Raw genomic sequence first — 24,274 nt, forward strand, 5'->3', positions numbered from 1 at the left:
CCTGTGGAAACCTCATTGCTGTTAGCACAACCAGCCCTAACCTCCCTCCAAAACAATTTGCCACTGAAACCTGTAGGCAGCTGTGCTTCAAGGAGGAATGGTGTAGTATGCAACAAATGTCAGTTAACAGAATCTAATTCTGGTTTACAGACAAGAAATATAAATGAATTTTAAATAAAATAACTCTAAATTAAAATTTGGTTTCTGATGAAATGGTACGGTGATTAAAATGATCATGGGAAAAGGGGAAATGACAGAACAAATGATTAAAAATTAGCAGCTAGCAGTGGAGAAGTCCAGGAATGCCCTGAGGGGAAGAACCCTGCCTTACTGCATTCTTTCCCCACCCACTAGAGATACAGTTGCTAGGAAACTGGCCCATCCCCCTAGGGAGGGACACCAGGTCATTAATGGTTTGGGGACCTTCCTATAGCCAATCAATTAAAAATGTAGCATTTTGACCAATAGATGCTTGCCAGGCAGGAATTGTCCCTACCTTGGGCATGCTGGGAGGGACCAGAATCTTTAAATCTTTAAATCACCTAACTAACCTGAGCACAGGGCCCTCTGCTCTCATTGCTTCAGTGGTAGGGGGCATGGGCCCAAGCTGCAGCTTGTAATGATTTATACCACTTAGAATTGTCTTCAGTGAAGGCTACTCAGGAACTGTACACAGGTCTGGGGACAGAAAGGGAAGATAAAGACTGTTCTGCCAAATATGCTCTCTTCACACATCCTTATGCTCCATAACACCAGAGCTGACAAGTCACAGAACTTTCTTTCCTACTTAACTTCTGTTATTAGTCTCCTAGAAAAAAACATTCAAAAGTCTTTGTATAATTAATTATTCCAAACTATGATTATTTAGCCCAAGCAATTTTTAAACAATTTCATGGCTCATGGATATCTGACCTCAAAATTTGGGCAAAATGCTAAGCCTTTTGTCTAATCTTTTTGTACCTAGATTTGTTTTAATTATCTTGTCATCTTTCTGGTTTCAAGGTTGAATTTGTTCTGGGTACAAATTTATATTACTTATGAGCCTAGTTTGTTCTCTCAATGGAAGTAAATACAAGTTAAGCTACTGAAAGCATCCCCCCCCACACACACACCCTCAGAGGCGTCAACTACCCAGAGCTCATTGAAATCTTGTAATCAAGTAATTTAAAACAAACTGTGCTTTTTTTCCAAGGGCTTAACTCTAGGTACTATTTTCAGTGATTTAATCTTTCTCCTTTAAATGTACCTCCCACCAAGTTCTGTAACAGAGGCTTCCAATAACAGAAGAAACTGTTGTGGCTGCTTTCTTTCTGATGTGTTGCAAAACAACATGAAGTTGCTGCTCTTTTTCTTTCTCTTCCATTCTGAAAGCCTAGTGTGGTGGAGCCTTGGCTGCAATTACCCTGCAATAATTTTCCAAGGTGAGTGATTCTAACAAGCACCAATCTTATATAGATCATATATCTTATACAGGGTCAGTAGGATCATCCTTAGAGAATTCGAGCAATACTATGCACAAGACACCGACTGGCAATTATTCTGTCATGTCTACCCTTCCTTTTTTGAGCGTATATATGTGTGTGTCTGCATGTGTGTTTGTGTACGAGTGAACATGTTGATGATGTAGGTAGATCTGTGTGCCTGTTTATGTGGAAGTCAAAGGATACCACTGAGCGTCATTCTCAGGATGGCTCGCTATCTCCTTTGAGACAGAATCTCTCACTATCCTGGGATTTATCAAGCAGTCTAGGCTGGCTCGCTAGAAACCCCAGGAATCCTCTTGTTCCTGCCTTCCCAGCACTAAGATTATGGCCTCCGGCCACCATACCCACCATTTATGCGTGGCTTCTGAAGATCAAACTCATGCTTGCAAGGCCACACAGACTGATCTGTTCACCCCCCCCCATCTCTCACTGAGCTTGCATTTCTCAGTGATCATTGCAAAAAAGAAAGGAAAAAAAAATAGATAATACGTCATGACTAATATTGCCAGTATGACAGGAGCAGTGTGTTCAAATTCATGGCTAAGTCCTTAAGAGGAAAGAGCCCATTCTATTTACTCTACACCATAGGTATGGACAGGTATATTGTGGTGGATAACAACAGTCTCAGCTTCCTTGGAAGGGAATGGAAAGGAAAGATAGGAAAGCTTTAGATGCCACCCAAAGTCTTAAAGTTTAGAATGGAGCTACCTATTTTACTGAAATATTATATAACAAAGAAAAGACCCTTCTGCATCAAGCCAGATCACAGTAACTTACCTTGTAATATCTTCCTTTCTTTCATAAAGCTTGGAGCTGAAACACACAGAGAAAGGGAAGAATCTTTCTCTGTGACCCTTCTCAAAACTGAAAGTCCCTGCTCTTTGATCACCTCCCCTTGAGGGGCAGCAGCCTTGCTAGGCCAAAGAAGAAGACAATGCAGCCATTCCTGATGAGACCTGATAGAGTAGGATCAGATGGAAGGGGAGGAGACCTCACCTATCAATGGGCTGGGGGAGGTGCATGGGAAGAGAAGAGGGAGGGAGGGAGGGTGAGATTGAGAGGGGATGAGGGAAGGGGCTACAGCTGGGATACAGAGTGAATAAACTGTAATTAAGAAAAACCTGAAAGTCCTCTGTGAGATTGTAAACACACACACACACACACACACACACACACACACACACACCACACACACCACACACCAAATAGAACATGTTTGAAAAGTGCCCAATTCTGGTTCCTACTCCACATTTGGACAGGTGCACATATGGGCGTCACTTCAAAAACTGCTTTCATTTTGAATTTTTCCTTGATCCTAGATAGTGTTTAGATACTTGCTGAACCAGATTTTCACATAATGGATTGTAGCACATATATAGCTTGTCATCTCTATTATTTAAAGATAACAAAGTATTTTCTTTTTCCTTTTTTTTTTTTTTTTTCTTCTTCTTCTTCTTTGAGGTGGCTTGCTTTGAGACAGGGTTTCTGTGTGTAATCCTGACTGTCCTGGATTCACCTTGTAGACCAGGCTGGCCTCGAACTCACAGAGATCTGCCTGCCTCTGCCTCTCCAGTGCTAGGATTTTAGGTGTGTTCCACCACTCCCTGACACAATGTATTTTCTTTAATCACTAACCTCAGGTCCTGATTGACACATTTGATGCTCAATAAGAATTTTAAAATAAATGATTAAAGTCAATAGTATTTTCAGTTGACAACATACCATCCCAGGGATAAGTATCTCACTTGAGTCTGTATTTTAAAAACAATTATTATTAACCCCAATGCACAGAGAAAACGCTGAGGGGTGAATAATTTGTTCATGACTGTGCAGCAAGTTGGAACTAAAAGAAGAAGGAAACCAAGGATTTGTACAGCCACTCAGCCACTACCTTACATGATTTCTCTACAATTTACAGAGAAAACAAAGAATGTTGAATCCTGTATTTCGTGAATCCTGTATTGTAGTAGGCAGAGAAAACAATACAAGCAACCAACTCTGCCCCTCAAAATGAACGTCCTATGTTAAAGGATGCAAAGAATGTATACATGAATATTCAGTTATAAAGAGTAGAAAATGATTAAGTATCAAATACATATCACCTATACAGTATCTCTACCTATTCTGTCTAAATTCATGAGACAAATGATAGAGTTCAAAGATCTTGTTTGTGATAGCCATGTATAATCTCTTCTCTCTAGCCAATACATTTATTTCTAGCCTCCTTTGAAAGATGAACTGCCTATTCATAAAAATAACCAGTTTCCTTTTTTAAAAGCATCAGTCCACGAACAGAAATCAGCATAGATTTTAAGGAAACAAATCATGCCAAAAAACACGACTCTTTATGTCATTCCATTTGGAGATAAATTGATGATAGAGACATTGCAGAAGTTTTGAGTTAGATTTGATTTATTCAGCACAAGTTAGTATCTCCGGAAAACACACTCCCATTTTGGGCAAAATTGCCACAGGTGTCAGATGAGCACTGTCAAGTAGATTGGATAGAAACTGAAAGGTCATAAAACAAAATGTAATTGCATATTGCCTGGCATTTAAATGAAAATGCCCTAACTGCAAGAGTTTATGAAACCGATACAATCCATAAGTGATAGCTGTGTCAGGTATTTCTATACAACTGAATATAGAAAAGGATAACTCATATATATATATATATATATATATATATATAACTCATGTATATATATACATTTACATATAACTATATAACAGCATATGTTATTTTCATGAGTCATTTAATAAACTATAAGATTGGGAAATATGTAGGAAGGAAAGAACTTACACACTTGGTGCTTAATTGCACCTCACTTTGATTTAATAATTACCCATGACTTGTCTATTTATCAGAGAACGTAGAGAGCTGTTACTGCTATGTCCAAGGCTCTTTTGGCAGCGTACTTAGTAAACTTGCTTTCTTTCTTAAAATTTAAAATGAAAACCAAAAATAGACTTTAAGAGGCTGGTTTTCCCAAAGCCTGGCCTCAAATGTCAGCTGTGTGCCTTTGACCACGTCATTATTAGCACACAGAGTTCTTTGAAGATAAAATAAGTTAGTGTGTGTAAAGGTTGGAGAACATAACCCAGTGCATGAAAACCTTGGGTCGTAGCTCTCTTCTTCTCTGCCTTCCTCCTGTGACACCGCTAAGGGGTATGCACTGAAAGTGCGTGAGTCTCAGCATGTGCGAAAAGTCGTCCTTTAAATTTCTATGTTGTGACCGGGGTTAAACTTTTTGGACTTCAGTTCCTTGGTAATGCAATATGAGCCCATACTTGTCTCTTTAAGACTGTTACAGGAAGGAAAGTTAATTATTACAATTTTTGCCAACATTCTGGAAACATTAAAAATCCCCCTTCAATACCTGATAAAACAGGGGCAGATGAAAGGGGTGGAGGTCCTCCCCAATCCGTGGACTTGGAAAGGGGCAGGGAGGAGAGGAGGGAGGGAGGGAGGGAGGGTGGGATTGGGAGGGAGTGAGGGAGCAGGATACAGCTGGGATACAGAGTGAATAAAATGTAACTAATAATAAAAAATTAAATTAAAAATAAATAAAAATAAATAAAAATCCTCCTTCAGCAGACACTCCTATTGTTAAGAAACCTCAGTATCCCGAGAGCTGCCTGCCTCAAATTCAAATTCCAAAGCTTGTTCAGAAGCTACTTTATTTTTCAATAAAAAATCTGATTGAATGTTTATAATCTTCCATGATTAAGAGCATATACATCCATAATCCCCCTGCCCAGAAAACTTACATTCTAAAGCCCTAAGCAAGGTTTTCCTCTGCATTATTTCTTATACTGCCCTATTTATTAGAAACATAGCAGATGTTTGAAGAACATAAAGGTCATTCAAATTACTGGTCAATGTCAGACATGGTAAATTGCTCAGCCTTTGCAAACATGTGCTTATGTTTAGAAGATTTTGAATTATTATTGCTTGCTTAAAAGTCATAAATAGAACCATTTGATAACACTGTCTTAAGCCACATCATTTATCGGAAAATCTAGAAAATATTCTCTGTTTTCACACTAGACAATATTAACTCGTCCACTTTTAAGTTTGCTGTCCACTTTAAAAATTATTTTATTCTGTATGAATTCCATCTATTTTAACTTAATTAGAGGCAATTATCATTTACTGATGCCCCACCAGATGCTAAGCCTTAGGGATAAAGAAACATAAACAGCAAGCCTCTTGCTCTCTAAGAATTTAAAATCCATTGGCAAACAGCAACTGAACACTGATTATAATGATCATTACAGAAGAATCTTGATGTACTTAATTCCATCTAAAAGTGCTCCAAACTATTAGAAAACACAGTAATGAAAGCCAGATTAGCAATGGATGTTGACTCAGTCTCAGTATAAAAATTCTGAAATAATGAAAGGTCATTTTATAGCTAATCCTTTCATAAGTAATTTTCAAGTTTAAACATTCTAGTTTAGTTTTTTTTTTTTTTTTTTTTTCTTTGCTTGCCGGCTCTTCCATTTTATTTTACCAATGTTACTGGACATTTTGTGGTTAAATAAAAAAAAAATTATGGCCCTTTTAAATCAAAGGACTATAGGTTATTTTTATTGATGTGGCTTGTTAGAAAATTGGGTATTTTCTAAACCTAGGATAAAATACATAAAAATGGAAAGATTACTTCTAAAGCAAATTAAAATGTGTGAGAGATGCTAAGCGTATGTACAGATATCCTATCCAGTGAATAGGGGCTTAAGAGCCAACAGACCGACTGTGCAAATATTTATCCAGTAACTGATCATGTTCACTTATTAGGAAACAAATTATAAAAATGGACATAAATACCCTGAATATAACTGAGGCTCCTGTCTAAGGGTTAGTCAGAACGGATGCGTATACCCTTATTGTTCTAACCCGCAGTGAGAGTATTCCAAGCTTTCGTGGACTTACACTGATCAGCTGATGCGCATTCATCTTAAAAGTAAGCTGCCCGCAGAGACTGCAGTGAGGGCCGTTGTCCATGAAGCTAGGAGAAACCACATGAAAGTTCAGGGTCCCTGCTGCCACTGGCTGCTATAGACAGGGAAGTCTGTATTAAAGTGGCATGGATGACTCCAGAGGCATAGAATGAGAGACAGACGGATTCTGCAAAGATCCCCTGTAAAAATCTACACTTCCCAAAAATGTCTAGATAGGAAGCCATTGAAGAAAGTCGTTTAAAACTGTGATGAAGATGCTGAAGTGTAGCTCTTCAAAATTAATGGCTTCTGGTGACAATGGAGGACACAATGATGACTCAGTTACACTGAGAGTTTAACTATGCTCTAATGAGTATATGGGCAACACAAATTTACCTGGTGTATTTTTTTTCTTGATTTTTTTTTTTTTGAGGGGAGGACACAAGAATGGGAGAATGGCCCTGGAAAGAATGAGAAGTGTGGTTGGGTACATTGTGTGTAATTGCCAAATAATCAATGAAAAGTATTAGAAAATAATAAGAAATCTAATTCAGAAACAAAATGTTTTTACTGTGTCACCTAACTAGCACTAGAAGGAAGGTAACGTTAACCATTCTCAGATGCTGCAGTGTATTTTTCCTGTAAGAATATGTAAGCCATCTGTAACTGACACCTATTGGCAAAGGAAAAATCAATTCTCTGAAAGAAAGTGTCACTGAGAATATTGAACCACACTCAACAGAAGGTCCCATACCCATAGCAGGAATAGTTGGCCAATACAAACACAAAATTAATTAATTTAATTTCTTGTGTTTGTTTTAGCTCTTGTTTCCTTTTTTTGGTCTTACTGGGTTTTGCTTTGATTTTTTATTTGTTTTTGTTGAGAAAGAGAGAGAGAGGTTGAGTGTGTAAGGAGTTGTGAAGTATGTTGGAGGGGTTCAGTAAGTGGAAAAGAGGATCAAAATATATTTCATGAAAACATTATTTTCAAAATAACAAAATGAGGAAAAAATTAAAGAGAGACATGTAAGCCCTGTTTTGACCATTTGGGCTCACAGGCTACTTTTATTTTCTATAATGGCACATGTGTTATCCTTTACGTAATTCTGATATGTAAGCATACTTTCTTCTTTGGGCCTCTCATTTTCCTATACACTTGTCTTTTAATTATGATGTCAACTCATCCCTCAGATTTATCCTCTGTTGGACATCCACCATGTCGTTTACAATGGCAGTCTTTCTCTAATGGGCATTTTACACTTCTCCCTTTCTAATGTGCACGTCCTTTCTCCAGTTGAGATTTTCACACCAATATCTCACCAAATCAGTTACACAGTGTCTTGAAACCCATTGACCTAGTCTCTCATTTTTGATGTTGATATGTTCAGCAGATATGATTATTACCATCTTTCCTCCACTCTGTTTTCTCCTTCATATTTTATGGCAACATTAGATTGACCTGAAAACTGCATTTAGATAAGGTAAATAATTTATGATGTACTCCATTGTTACATAACTAAGAGATTATAATTTATCTTCCTACTATGCTGAAAGGTGGGTGACCCATTCTCACATTGCATGCATTTAAACTATTCTCTATGGGAAATGTGTCTTCTGTTAAGAAAAAAAAAGGAGGGGAAGGGAGAATACAAAAAGGAAGAATGAGAGAGAGAGAGAGAGAGAGAGAGAGAGAGAGAGAGAAAGGATACGAGAATAGAAGAGAAGGAGAGAACACAGTCATTATTTGAACCCAGCTACTCGAAGATGATCAGTTTCTGAGGAGAGAAATAATTTTATAAATACGTAAAAGTGATGGTTAATTTCGATTATCTGTGGGACCACAAGACATCAGTGTTGTTGCTTGCTGCGTATTTCAGACCCCAGAGAAGACATCACTGAGGAATGCCGAACTGGTAGTACAACTAGGATTCTAACTAAAATTTCCTTGACAGTTCGGGTAGAGGTCTAGTCACTTAATAATTAGTATCTCTGTATTTTTTTTTACACAGAATGTATGTATTTCGTTTCAAGAAATTAAAATGAAAGTAGTTTCTCAGAACTGTACACCATCAAGATTTTCTCGAGGAAAAGGATTTATTATGTTATTTAGCTTTATATTTAAATTGTATAAAGTATAGAATATAAAATACTTAGAGTATTTGCTTATGATTTACTGCAGAATACGTCAATGCAGAATTTCAGGGTGTTTTTTTTTTTTTTTCTTTTTCCTTTCAGTTCATTTACTTTATATCCCAAGAGTACTCCTCCCTCTTTTCCTCCCATTTCCCCCTTCCTCTCTTTCCCTGCTCCTCTGTCCCTTTTCCAAAGCCCCCTCCCCCATATCATCCCTCCCCAGCACATCAAGTCTCATCAGCACTGAGCAAATAATCATCCCCTAAGACCAGGCAGAGCAGCCCTGCCAGGAGGAAGTGATCCAAAAGCAGGCAGTAGAGTCTACCACATATGTAGTCAATGGGTGGCTTGGTGGGTCACCTAGTGAGTTGTGGGAGAGGGTTCTAACACGGTATCTCTGTATTTTTAAGCCATGATTTTCTTGGAGAAAACTTCCATATGCCTAGTAATGTGTTAGATGTTGAATAGTAATATAAGAGGTCTACCACTTAATACATTTTTCCCTTACTTGTTAACCAGTTATTCTTTCTTTAGGACTTTTTGAGCACCCAATACAAAACTTGCAGTGTTGAATCTAGAACACAAATAGAAACATGCTCATAAGAGACTAGATTTAGCCATTAAGACATGGGCCATACTTTAATCAAGTGGTCACTCAAACATGAACTGATAATTGGAACTCATGCTACAAATGAATTCATATTACTGGAAGAGCCTCTAACACACACATAAGCTTACCAAGTAATTGTGCATGTGTTAAAGGATGAGCAGGTGTGCTGAAATAGGAAGCATTCACAGATGGGAAGGGAGAAACTGACAAAGAAGGGAAAGTTCGCAAAAATCACCCTAACAGAAGAAAAGGGTTTCAATTAAAGAACAACTTGCTGATATTGGTCCACAGAGTATAAAAGTGTGAGAAATAAAGTTACAACAGCATCATAATCTTTATAGTTTATCCATTCTACCACAGGTATCATAGGACAGACACAGAACTGGAAAGATGTGAATGAAGAAAAAATACTGTCAGTTTCCTGTTTAGAAAACAAAATTCTAAGCTAGGCATAGGTGCACCTGCCTGTAATCCCAGAACTCAGAGTCAGAGGAAGGTGGATCGTGAGTTCAAGGCCAGCCTAGTCTACAAAGCAAGTCAGGACAGCCAAAGCTATACAGAGAAACCTTGTCTCAAAACAAACAAACAAACAAACACACACACACAGCAACAAAAAAGGTAAATAAGAAACAAAGTAAAAAAGAAACAGAGAAAGAAAATACTAGCTGCACTAACAAAATGGATTGGGAAAAGGCAGTGATGGGGGATAAATTTCACCTGTCGATTTTACTAGGTTATGGTTGCTACAAAAAACAATGGTTGAGATATTGCAATATGGGTATTTTTTAGTTGCATTTAACAATACTAAAGTAAACTATGCTAACCTTAGTAACATGGATGAATCTCATGCAATCTGCTGAAGGCCTTTAGAGCAAGACACACCATTTTCTGGAGAATAATAAATAGTGATTCAAGACTAAAACACAGAAATGCTGCTTAGGTTTCAACCTCATTGATCTTCTCATAGATTTCAAACTTAAGATTGCAACATAAACTCTATCTCAAGTTTCCAGCTGGAAACTACCAGCTGGCCATCCCCATAAATTTCAGACTTTTCATCCTTCATAATCCTATGACCCAATTCTTTAAAATAAATCACTTTATATGTAGATAAATATAAAAGTTTACAATCAAACCCTGAATTGTTTATCATTTGAATCAGATATGGTGAGAGAGGTGGGGGGGGGGGGGAGGCTGCTAGATTCTAGAAACATTTAAAGGAATTGGCAGAGTTTGGTGATGAATTTCATATGGAGGGAATTGAGGGAAGAAGTCATTAAATATGGATTTTTGCTTAAGCAGATTTGGCACTCATCAAAATGAATTCTGAAGTACTTTGAGTAACTTCAAGACATCAAGCTGCAAACAGTAGAAGACTGTTTGCAATCCGGAAAAAAAATAGAATTCTTTTAAAACAAATATTTAATTCTATTTATATATTTATTTATTACAATTTATTCATTTTGTATCCCCGCTGCAGCCCCCTCCCTCATCTCCTCCCATTCTCACCCACCCTCCCTCTTCTCCCCCTATTCTCTTTCCCTAGTCCCCTGATAGGGGAGGAATTCCTTCCCTTCTATATGACCCTAGCCTATCAGGTCTCATCCATGCTGGCTGCACCGTCTTCTTACCTTATCTGCTTGTAGCCTGTGTTTGACACTATTAATATAAATTAGGAACCAACTGTATAGAAAACTGAAAATAAACAAGAAAGTATTATTGAATCAAGCTGAGGAAATTTCTGGGAGTGAGGAGTTTTGTATCTTGTACTTCCACAGGTTCACTGATTGTGGAAACTGGAAAACACAGTCTCCTAAAGTGCCTTGGGACAGTCAAGACAGACTTACTTAGAAGTGAGAACCAAATGTATTATATGAACTGGCAAAGAGCCATTTTTACATGGTTCCAGCGTTTCCTTCTCCCAAAGGATTCTTCACAGACAAAAGTATACTCAATGGTTCTCTCTGTCTTTCTTGGGGTCCTTACTGACCATTACTTTTTACATCATCCCTCCTTTGTTGAACATGTAAATCTATTAGAAAGGTTGGATTTTGCCCATTGGGGTCCCTGAGTGGAGTTTTGTGCCCTAATTACCAACTATAGTATTTAGTTATTTGCTTGCAATAAATCAGTCCTTGGAGTAGACTCTAAATGTTCAAAAAGTGTTGAGAAACAAGATACATGGAATTTTAGAATTATGATTGACTTCACCGTAGCTCTTAGCAGTAGCTGTAAGAAACACACATATTTGGATAGCTCTTAAAATCTCTCTTCCAAAACTTCAGTCCATATGACATTTGAGACAAAGTATTGAGAGCCATAAACCTGCAGTCATTTCATGTAATTTCCTTCCGTGGTGTGTTCTCATCAATAATATTTTAATCAGTGTTTTATGGATCCTTTCAAGGAAGTCATTTGCTGCTGATCTCAGCTATCTATCTCCTGTGCAGCAAGAGATATGTGTCATAGCTCACTTGCATCAGAAAGCCAGAACCCAGGAATTTGAGGATGAAGATGATAATGAAAAAGGCACTACACACCATGTCACCCTGTTACCATCCAAAGAGGAAAAGTGAAGGCCTTCATGATGATTTTGGCCACTGAGATCAGCATTAAACATTTTAAAACTCTGTCCCCTCCCCGCAAGTGACTCCTCTAACAACTTTTCCTCAATCTGTCAGGTCTATGCTTCAAAATCAAAATTGTACATTCTACATTGCTATACAAGGTTATTGAAAACCATCTTTTTAAAGCACACTGGTGGTTTTTTAAAGAAATGCACAAGGAGAAAAACTGAAACATTCATTTTCTAAGGAAAACAAAATTAAAGGGCTTCCTCTCTATTTTAAAGACAGAATCAGCTTTGATGTGATAGGTGCACTGAACATGTCAGGCAGAATGTTATCAAAAGAAATACTTTCAAACCATTCCTACGGAAAAAATACATTTTGATGTCCAAGTATCCTTGTCTTTACATGAAAGCGTTTGGTTTAGAGAAAATTTTGCTTTGACCCAGAAATGGCAAACATATGCAATTAATGTAAAAACAACAAATCTGAGCTTTAGAATAGAGCACTTTGAACTCTTTGATTAAAGTCAGTTCAAACAACATGACGATATACTACTTTCTTAGGAAATTTCAATTTGTTACATGACAATAAAATTGTTTCACTGGGTCCCTTGACAAAATGGCAACACTAGAAATTCAAGCATGGGTTTTATTTTGGTTACTAGAATCCCCTTATATCTGTTGCATCAGCATTAACAACCACTATCTCTTTCTTGCCTTGAGTGAAAATTTCAGCAATTAAGTGAACCAACCTCTCTCTTTCCTTTTCACTCTCACCGCTTCTCCTTTTAGCAAAACAATTGACTAGAACTAACTGCAAGACAAATATTAGAGATCAGAAATAATTGTCAATCCAAGAATTCCCCCTATTTTTTTCTTTTTTGTTTTGCCTGAAGCTAACACCAACCATGAGAAAGGTTGTGATGAACTAGCCTACCTCCGTCTTAGCCTTGAAAGCCATCTTGTAATAAAGACAAACTAGATTGATTCCTGTTTAAGATGATCTGTTTCTCAAGGATTGGGCTATGCCTCACCTGTAACCTTAACTACCAATGATTCTCTACTGCCTGTTCTAGAAAAAACAACCATGCATTGTTTCAAAGGGTCATTATAACCACCTTGTTATGACCTCTTCGCAAGACCACCATACAACCATGACGTTGTTTCAGGAGGCTGTTATGACCAACTTCCTATGCTTATGTTCTCTTCCTGTAACTCCACCTATTTGCCTGCAATATCCCCCATGTGAAAACCCCTTATTCCTGAACTATAAAACCTTTATCTTCCTCATGTCCCATGCAGATCCCTTGACACCCACCCTTAGGAAAAGACATCCCATGTACTTAAATAAAAAAGTTTGCTTTAATAAATTTGGCCATGATGACTTAGGTCAGTGGTCTTTCTCCTAGAATCTCTGAGTTAACAGTTGTACTCACACTTTGTGCTCATAGTCTTAAACAAAATCAACATTTCACATGTGAGACTTTAGCGACCACTGGTCATCAAAAGCGTCTTTATGCTAAATGAGACCATCTAATATGCAACAAGCCTCCATCTAGTTTTCTTTCTGTAGATGAAAATAAAGCCGTACCTTAAACTCAGCCCTGTGACACTGCCCAGGAAACTCAGACTGGGGTGCATTGCCCAAAGGTAATGATGCTAAAAAATAAGCTTTTCCTTCTCTGACATTTTTTTTTTCCTTTCTTTTCTCCAGAAGCAGGTTCTTGTATAGTTCTGTTCAGCTTAGAAACATTTGTCTTATCAGTGGAGGAGGCATATCTTCAAAGGGGAAGAAGTCAGTAATGAAAAACAACCATTTTGCCCAGGGAGAGTTCAGAAGGAGAAAGTGGGAAAACCATCCAGACCTAGATGTAAGCATGTGGAAAATAAATTCCCAGCTGTGCCTGGACATTGAATAGCCTCTGGCAAGCAAAGCACCAAAGAGAAAACAGAAGCTTCCAGTGGGGCAGGGTTACTTGTTTAGAAAAATCAAACAAACAAACAGAAGAGCTAAGCTGCAGGACCAGGGCATGGCCAGAGTGGGAATCCTAATGATTACATTAGTTTTTATGAAAAAAAGAGGGCTCATCAAGGAAAGGGGGCAATCTATGGTGTGGGGATTCTTAACATATATATTCTGTGTTTAGAGTTTACATTATTTTACAATCCATCACTATGAAGAACTTCAGCCTATCTGCACTTTGACAGTTCCCAGCTCTGCCTACTGTTACTATAAACCAGACTGTATTTCTTACCAGATACGGACACTTCAAGACAAGGTTTGTTTTACATAGTCCATGACATAACTGTATAGGATTCTGAAAATGTTGTTTCCACTTCAATGTTCCCATTTAAAAATTAATGGTGGAATGAGGTGCCTTTTTTACTGCTCTTGGAACAGATAGGAATCATAGATATATATGAAACATTGTAGGCAGAATCCAAGGAAACCTTGGAAGTTGTGCAAATTGGATCTGCTTTGTGAGTCCAGCCCTTCCCTACCTCTCACTACTTTTAATTACCCCAAGCCAAGTACCAGGTCAACTTCAATCAGTTAGGTCAAAGACATATGCCTGCAATACGTAGTGGTGTTGGGGTCAGCTCAGGAGCCTGGGAGGAGCTGATGAATGACTGCCCTTCAATCCTGCTCAATGTCTCAAGGAACACTTCTCTTAGAACTGGGGTGACAGTCAATCTGAGCTGCATGTTGACCTCCAGCTGAGATATTCACTTTGTAGAGCCCATCTTATAGCATCAGGATCCCTACGAGATAGTAAGGGATAGTAACATGGGGATGGGAAAGCTATTTCCAAATGTTCCTTGTAGACTGCAGTCATGAATTAATGAGAACAAGATTCATTCCCATATACAATGTGCATAACCTAGCTTGCAAAGTTGACCTCTATGGCTTAGGCACTGTGTTAGTGCTCTCTGGGAGCAGCCATGGCCACCTGGACTCTGAATTTCACTACTTCACTCATAACTCATACAACTTATATGTATGCTTTATAAATTGTAAAAGAGATAGTTATAGCATTTTGAGGTTAGGATTGTCAATACGAAATGTTTCTGTTCCCATGAAGGTAGCAACGTGAATGGCAGGTGCATAATACGTATTTGTCAAACATCACCTTAATATTACATGTTTTCTCTCATCAAAGATTTAGGTTGTATCTATAATATCCTACTTTACAGATGGCCTGAGACTTCTGTCTGTTAAGGAGGTTGCCTATATTATGTAAATTTTAAGTAAATATGTACAGGTTTAAACTCATGGTTATCTTATTTGATCATCTTCTGTAATGATACTTTTTTATTGTTTTACACTTCCTACCTTCAAAAAAGTTACAACAGACTTTTAAAAAGATAGCAATACAAAGTATTTGAGTTTCTTTTACAAGATAGGAAGATAAAAAGCCTCGCAATTGACTTTACTTCCTCATTATTCCTCTATTGTCCCTTAGTTTCTGTCTTTCACATCCTCTTTCCTCTTTTTTTCATTTAATGATTAAATGATCTGGCATAACACAAAATGCAAATTATGTTCTATTGCCCTCAATTGTTCCAGTTCATTTAGCTCACCATGAGCATTCATTACAGCTAATTATTGTAACAGATTTTTATTATTCATAATTATTTTTTCATGTTGTAATGATCATAAATTTTAAAATTTCTGGCCATCATGAGTTACCATTCATGCATGCATGTCAGGGACTTTTTTTTTCTTAAAGAACATTCAGATGCTCATTATCATCAATACATTTGTAGGTTGTTATTATTCATATCTAATAAATCCCTTTTGGGGTGTGCAGAATGCAATAATTCTCAAGACTAATGATAAACTGACACTCTACTTAATTTTAGAAAATCAAATTAACTACCTCTGATTAGATGTGTGGCAGATTTCACTGTGCTAATTGTATCAGGTTCATGACCCCAGGCAAGAGAGACACTTTCTTAACTCTCTAGCATGCAGTAATGTCTATTTTTAAAGATTACCCTCCAAGGTGCTTCAATAACATAGTAGTTTTTGCATAAGTCTCAGAGATCATCTCCCCAAACTGGCAAATGAGACAAATGCCAGAATTCCCTGAGAATGAGAAAAAAAAAAAGTACCCTCTCCGCATTAGTCATAGAACTAGGTTTATACTGTCACAGATTAAAATTAGGACACCCTTGATACAAATCTCACTCCATGAGAAACAGGTATTATTTTGTTATTATCTTCATTATAGTTCAGTTTAGTTTGACTACTTATTCATGAAAATTTCTTTTATTCGTGGCACTTTCTTGAAGTCTAACAACGGAAGGTCATAGTTTACCTCTTGAGTTTGTGCCAAGACCAGGGACATATTCAAATGTCAAAGCATCTAAATGAGTTCAAGTCTCAGTGTCCTGCAAGCATCTAATCTCTGTGGGTATACAAGGAGCGGCAAACATTTCTTGTCATTTTCATCGAAAGGGGTCATCTTTAGCTCTAGGGCATTAAGTAAAATCTGAATTCTCATACTTCTTACATGTAAATCATGAACTCTGAACTACTTTCTGAGCACTAGACTCTATATCTTCTCAACACACTTTCTTGTGTATTTGATAAACATCCCATGCTCCATAAATCTCAAGAAGAACCATGATAGTAGCGTCCCCATGTCCTTCACTTGCTCCCTTTTCATTTCCATTTTCTCACTGAGGTGAGCAAAGAGAATTTTACCTGTTTAATTCTTTCTTTACTCTTAAAACTTTTTTTTCTTTTATCAAATCCACTCATTCCTACCTCTATGCTTTACCATCATCACAGTCAGCATTCTGGGTCACATGAGCACCTAACACCTGGGTACTGCTAGCCTCTACCCTCAACCCTTACACTCTGGTCTCACCACAAGGCATACAGATCTTTTACTAAAGCCTAAGTCAGTGTTGCATATGATATGTGCTCCAAACTCCACAGGAACTTTTGATTATTCTTAGAATCCAGCCATTCCTCAGTACAGTACTCTGAAGGAACTTACTTCTAACTTCTTCATCCTGTATTAGACCTCTACCCTTCCTCCCTCCCCCCTTATACACAAAGCGTAAGTCATACAGGTGGCCTTCTGCTTCTTAGAATTTATTATTTGGTTGTTAATGTTTGTTATCCAAGTGCTACAACTGCACACTCTCCAAGTATTTCTTCATCTAAACCTTACAAGGGTTTTTAAAATTAGGTACTATTAATATGCTCTTCTATGGATGGAAAATTAGAACAGAAGCCCAGAAACCATAGCTTTATTAAGATTATGAAATTGAGAAAAAGATGAGAAGGCAAAGGACAATAAGGTAATTCCTTGAAGAAATTTGTTTGACCAGGAATGATGTAGAAGAGGGTCTCCATATATTAGGTACACACCCGTAAGATTGCTTGTCCTAAAACTTTGCCTACTTGTTCACAGATTGGTACCTTCTACTTCTGCTGTTGTTTGTAAAGGCCATTTAACCATAATTAGCACTGGTTATTCTTTAGTCACATACCATATTTACTATATTTACTCAACTATGAATCGTAACCTAACTCATGCTTTTATTAAAGATAAATTTTACTCATAGATTGACTTCATTTAAGAAATAACATCTCAATGTGCTGCAAGTTAAGTGTACATGAAAATACAATAAAAAGCCATAATGTTATAGATAGATGCTGTTAATGATAAAAAGATCTTGAGCCCATTCTTTTTCTGTGAATGGATCAGAAGTATGGGGATCCAGGAGTGTTACATATATATAGTTGAACTTAAACTTCCTCTAAAATAGTAAAACTGAAAAAATAAACAGGAAAGAGACTTAACATTCTTATGCTATTCAATATTATGTAAAGCCTAATTCCTGAAAAGCCAAAATCATCTAACTTGCTGGGTTAAAAAGATCCCATGTACTCTGTCAACATGCCACGGGAATTGGGACTGTAGTACAGTATAGTCATCTCTGAAGTGTGTCTAAATCAGCCGGCACTTCAAGAATGAAGTTCTCACCACATTTACACACATAAGCATGACAGTCTGTCTTCTCCTTAAGGAATGCCTACCTGACCTGTCCTAACAATAGTTACCTGAAAATTGACAATTATCTTCCCCAAGGGCCTCCACCTGTTGGCATGCCATTAGCCTCTATGTAAAAACAATTTCAAAGAAGAGTAGCTCTACCTTTTTCTTTTAAATGTTTGCAAAACAAAATAGTTCTAAATGGAGTTGCTTGTGCTTCTCAATTATATCTTGTTTAACCTCTAATCTTACTCTAGTTCAGTGCATATTCATTGCATAATCACAGCTACTCAGAGAGACTTAATAAGCTCTTTTGGTATGCATTAGGGAGAAAGATGAGGGGAGGAGGAAGAGGAAGAGGAAGAGGAGAAAAGATAGACGTGAGAAGGTTCAAATGAAAGTTTTCTTGTTTGTACTGGTAAAGGTAGTATTCATGTTCCCATATATACAAGGAATACAGCATCCAGACAAAACTAGAAATGGCAGGAACTGCCAAAGGAAAATAAAAAAACATTGTGAGCACTCATGTCCACATTAATAATGTTTGGTCAACAACAGACTCCTTTGTACACCCTGGAGTCACGGCACAAGACAACCATTACAGAGTCCATCTCCTCAATTTTAAAATTGTTTTGTCAGCTTTTACTACATCCATGTGAAGTTTTCCAGCCTCTGAAAGCAACAACAACAACAAAATCACCTGCCTCTCTGCACCATGAAAAAATAACAGCCAAATTGACATTTACTTGAACTGATGAGGCATTCCAGATGTTTGGAAGTTGAATTTTTGTCTTGTTTGGTTTCGCTTCTTAGGTTTTGTTCTCTGAATTGATGTGTCAAATCAGGAAGAAATCAACATCCTCAGGGAGACAATGTCCAAATGATGTCACTTGTATGTCCTCTCCAAAGGGAGGTAAAAATCACTAACCACAATACTAAGCACATTCATAAGCATGATGCACATACTGACTAGTTTAACTTTCTTATTTATTTATTCGCTTTACATTTTGATTTCAGAAAGGGAAATCAAATAGACATCAGAAGTAGATGGATGGAAGGAGATACATAGGAGAAGGAGTGGGGATCAGTTGTGGGAAGAGGGCTGGGAAAGTGAACAGAAATCGATGGGGGAAAGGGACATCCCTGGAACATTTTGATTTCTCCTCCCACACCACCTTACCTCTAGTCTCCCTCCCGTTCTCCTCAGACAAATTGAAGCCCTCATGAGTACCAACCTACCCTGGCATATCATCTCACAGCAGGACTAAGAACATCCTCTCCCACTGAGGCCAGGCAATACAGCCCAGCTAGGGGAAAGGGATCCAAAGGCAGGCAACAGTGTCAAAGACAGCCCCCACTCCAATTGTTAGGGGTTCAAATTTTGACCAAGTTGCTACATGTGCTACATATATGTAGGGGGCCTAGGCCCTGCCCATGCATGCTCTTCAGTTGGTGGTTCAGTCTCTATGAGCCCCAATGGGCCCAGGTGAGTTGACTCTGTAGGTCTTCTCGTGGTGTCCTTGACCTCTCCAGCTCCCTTAATCCTTCTTCCCAGTCTCCCACAAGACTCCCCAAGCTCTGCCTATTGTTTGCTCCACCTTTATCCCTTCACATCTTGTAGGCAGGATAAATTTTGGGTCAAAGGCTTTATAGGTGGGTTGGTGTCTCCCTCGCTCTACTGGGAGTCCCACCTTGCTACAGGAGGTAGCCACTTTAGGCTTCATATCTCCTGCTGCTAGGAATCTCATCTAGGGTCACCGCCATAGACTTCAGGGAGCTTCCCCTGGTCCAGGTCTTCAGTCGGTTCCAGGGATGTCCCTTTCCCCCATCGATTTCTGTTCACTTTCCCAGCCCTCTTCCCACAACTGATCCCCACTCCTTCTCCTATGTATCTCCTTCCATCCATCTACTTCTGATGTCTATTTGATTTCCCTTTCTGAGTGAGATTCAAGCATAGTCTCCTGAGCCCTCCTTGTTACTTAGCTTCTTTGGGTCCTTGGATTGTAGTCTCATTATTCTGTACTTTATGGCTAATGTCCACTTATTAGTGAGTACATACTGTGTGTCTTTCTGGGTCTGGGTTATCTCACTCAGGACGATATTTTCTAGTTTCATCCATTTACCTGTAAATTTCATTATGTTCTTGTTTTTAATAGCTGAATTTCCATTATGTAAATGTACCACAGTTTCTTTATCCATTCTTTATCTGAGGGATATCAAGGTTTCTAGTTTCTGTCTGTTAACCCAATTTTACAGAAGTTACTGACTCATGTAGTGGTTCACTCACTCAGCTCAAAGCAATAGCCAGTTCCTGCTGAACACTGACTGCCACATCCGTCCCCAGACATTATGCCAACATCCTTCTATATGAGCAACTTAGTCATTCTTTCATGTTCAGAACAAGTACTAAATTAACCCATGATCACTGAGCCTGGCAATGGCCAAGCTAGTCAGATAATCTTGAAAAGGGGACTAGTGAGAAAATGTTGTAAAAGAGGCCAAGTGAGTAATGTTGCTTTTCTTCAAGACCGACAAGGTCATTATTAATGAAATGAACACAATTAATTGTGTTTTGATAAAAGTCCAGACAGATTTAATGAGGGAATTTGACTGTGGTGTTTCACTCATGTTTTGGTGCTTTTCTTCTATGCTTTATGGAAAATTAGTATGTTAATAGTTAATAATAAATAATTAAGAACATGGCTACCAAAATCAAGTGTATGTGGGTGTGAGAATGTCCACACTCTGATACTTAGTAACTGCAGTTGCCATGGGGATGTTACTAAGCTTTCTTGTTTGTTTCCTTTTAGTCTTTAAAATTATTGTGACGCTGAACTTAGCTCCTAGAGTGCAGCAATTAAGTAAAATCACATATGCGACAGACATTATAAATATCTGCTCTAAAATTCATTATATTAGCATTATAAAATAGTAAATATCCGCTCTAAATATTAATTTTATAACATTATCTGTTAGTACAACTAAAGGAAGTAAGATATTTAAGGCATGCCTTGCACTAGGCAAATAGATTACTGTACTAAACATTCTGATGAAGCCTACATAACTATGTGAGAACACAAAAACCAGATGCAGAACCCAAAGACAACAGTAAATGTTCCATAAGATGCTAACACATCATTTGATAATGAATACATAATTTACATAGTGAAGAAGGGAACAAATGCTTTGGTGGCAGCTTGTGAAAATTCAGGTACACATCCTTTTTAAGATTAACATGGTTACCAGTGAAGAGTTTGTGTCATTTAAAGTAATGGATGGGGAAAATAACATTAAAAATTGACAGGGCCAACAAGACGCCTCAACAGCTAAAGACACTTGCCAGCAAATCTGAAGACCTTAGTTCAATCCTGAGGACCTACAAAGTAGAAGGAAAACAGTGACTCTAGCAAGCTGTTCCTTGACCTCCACATGAGCACAATGAATGCACCTGCATGGGTGGTACACACATAGGTAGGTAGATAGATAGATAGATAGATAGATAGATAGATAGATAGATAGATGAATGCAACAAAAACTTTTCTATAACAAGAATTTTCTAGTAGATGAAGTCCCCATGAGAGAATGAGATGGGATTCCATGAGATTTACATCTTAAGACTGTAAAATGAAAGCTGCCAGTGTGATTTGTACCTGTACCTGTGATCTGCACAGGCCAGTTATCTACCCTGACTTTTAGGGATCTGTGAAGATAAGAGGATGGCATGCTCATGCAGTGATATAGGTTATATAATATGATTGCTTGTGTAGGGAAGGTTTTAAAATACTCATTCATTCATTCAGAAAATAATTACTCATTCTCAGTTACTGTCCAGATATAAGGACTATGACAGGGATAAGATTGCACCTTTGTACTTGTATGAGCTTCTCCCTCATGCTTAGGGACAATAATAATAACATTTATGAATATAAACAAATGGTGAGTTTATGGTAAGTAATATGAAGAAAATAAAGAGAATAAGGAGGACCCCTAGATGAAAAGATGATGTTTGACAGTGAGCATATGGGACAGCCAGAGACATCAGGTGGATTCTAGCAGGCAAGGTTGTGCACATCTGTAATGCCAGCGCCAGGGAAGTACAGACAGAAACATCAGGAGTCCAAGGCTACATAATGAGTCTGAGACTAGTCTAGGCTACACAAGATCCTATCTAAAATAAATAAATTGATGTCAGGAAGCATGTGAGGCCAACGTGACAGAGAAGGCAAAAATCTATTTTCTCACATTACTGAGCTTAATAAGAAGTCTGAAGGAGAAAACACCTGAGTGCAAAATGAGAAAGTGTCAGGGATAGGTCCATCAAGGTATCTTGCATTGATGGGATGGTAGGGATAGAAACTGGATGGCACAAGATTCAAAACCAGGGAGAAGACTGAAGGGAGATAAGAGCAAAGCTGACTGCAGGTGTCATTAAGAGCAGATGCATGGGACTGGAGCAAAAAAAGAAATATGAAGTCGATGGTTGGATTTCCTTTTTTCTGTTCTTCCCTTTTTTTAGATGACAACAACTACAGACGATATATATGTGTGTGTGTATATATATTGACATAAATAATACATGAAATAGGAAATAATACTGCATGAAAAAAGTAGTAGACAGCTAAAACAGTCCTTGCAATAGATGGAAGGGAGCATTACAGTTATAGGGACTGAGGGTATGGTGTCGCTAGCTTCCGAGCAAAGCAAGATATTTTGTCCACAGTTAAAGAAGGGAATGTAGAAGAATATAGGCAAACATCCAGGAAGCACAGAAAATGGGAATTTCTTTTTCCTCCAATTCTTCCAAAGTTTAAAACCAACCAAGAGCAAGGTTAATTAATATAAAGAACTTGGCATGGGTGAGCAGTGGATGTAGAAGGCAGTAACAATTTGTTGTGAAGAATGGGAGAAGACTGCATTGTTTAAAGCATAATAATCAAATCACAGTTTGTGGTCCAAATCTAGCCTACTGTCTTTTGGTAAATAATTTCCTGGAAGAAAGCCACACCCAGTCCATGTTCTTTTGCTATGATGGTTGGATTGTGAAAAGAAAACGTATGATGGCAAAGTTCATATTAACTTACTCTCTGGCCATTTACAGACAACAATTGCCAAACTCTGGTCTAGAGAATTCAGTTGGATTTGATGCAGTGGTAGGAGGTAAAAGGTGAGTGGTCATAAATCTAAAAAGAGATGAGAAATGAGTATGTATCTTTGGGGATAAAAGGAGGAGAAAGGGAGTTCTCGCCATTCACCTTCAGCTCTTCAAACCCACATGTAGTAAAGAACGAGTTGAAATTAACAAGAACTTGTGTTTAGTCACGTTATTACAATCCATGGAGAGAACTGCAGAGGAATTAGGGAAATATGAAGGAGCATGAGAAACAGACATGGAAATTGCTGACAATTAAATGAGGTTATGAAACAAAGAATGGCACTGAGATGAAGGGTCAATGGTTTAAGTTTTAATGGGATTCATAAAATATTAAATTGGATATAAAAAGAAGAAAACACTAAAACATAGGATGATGGCTGAAATTAAGGGAACGAAGAGGGTGCAATTTAGAGCAGCAGGAAAGCAGATAAATCACTATAGTGAGGTAAAAATAAAATAAAAAGGGGATAAGTGTTATTCAGAAGTAATATTCCACAGAAATCTAACAGACCATTCCTTGTCTACTAGACCTAAGTTTCACACATGCTATAGAAAGTCAGTTTGCGGAGCAAATTTGAAAAGCATACTCCATGAAGATCTTCTCTCCTTTGTCAACCTTCAAAGGCATCCATGAACTTGCATTAAGGAGGAAAAATCAAAACCAGGCAGGAGAAAGTCCATGCACTTTCAAATGTGGGTCTTGTTAATAACTCCATCTCCCAAGGGAAATGTCTCCAACTGAAAGATACTGCCCAGGATTATTGTCCCTGGAGTGGCGTAGATGACAGACACAAAACAGGAACAGCAGATTTCATTATTCCCCACACTGCTGGTGAAATGGAGCACAGGGTGAGTTATGCGAGGTTTTTCGGGTCTTTCCAAACTAAACACACTTTGTCAGTTTTTGAAATCATAAAGGATAACCCATCTTCCTACCCTTAGCCCTGACCTTCTTCACATAGCTTTTATTCCTTTTAAAATTTTTGTGTCTCTTATATCAAACACATTAAATGGGGTGCGTGTTGGTCTTAGCTGACTTTGTCCATGCTTGCCATCCTTTCTGACCCACCTTCAAAGTTATGGATGCATTCCAAACTGATTAAATGGGTCAGAGCCTCACAGAGAGGCCAAAGCCAGCTGGTTCTAGTCAATTGTATTCCTTCCAATTGGCAAACGATAAATGGAGTTCTGTTCTTACAGTTGGTGATTGATGAGTTGATATTATGCCTTGCAGAGCAGGGAAACATCCTTCCCTAAGCCAGAGTCTATGAATCTGTCTGCATCTTTAGATTAGCCTAACTGTCCACCACGACACACTGAATTCGAGTTTATTTATAAATTGTAAATCCAGTTATGTTTAAGAATAGG

This window comes from Meriones unguiculatus, chromosome 12, assembly GCF_030254825.1.
Source record: "Meriones unguiculatus strain TT.TT164.6M chromosome 12, Bangor_MerUng_6.1, whole genome shotgun sequence".
Lineage (NCBI taxonomy): Eukaryota > Metazoa > Chordata > Mammalia > Rodentia > Muridae > Meriones > Meriones unguiculatus.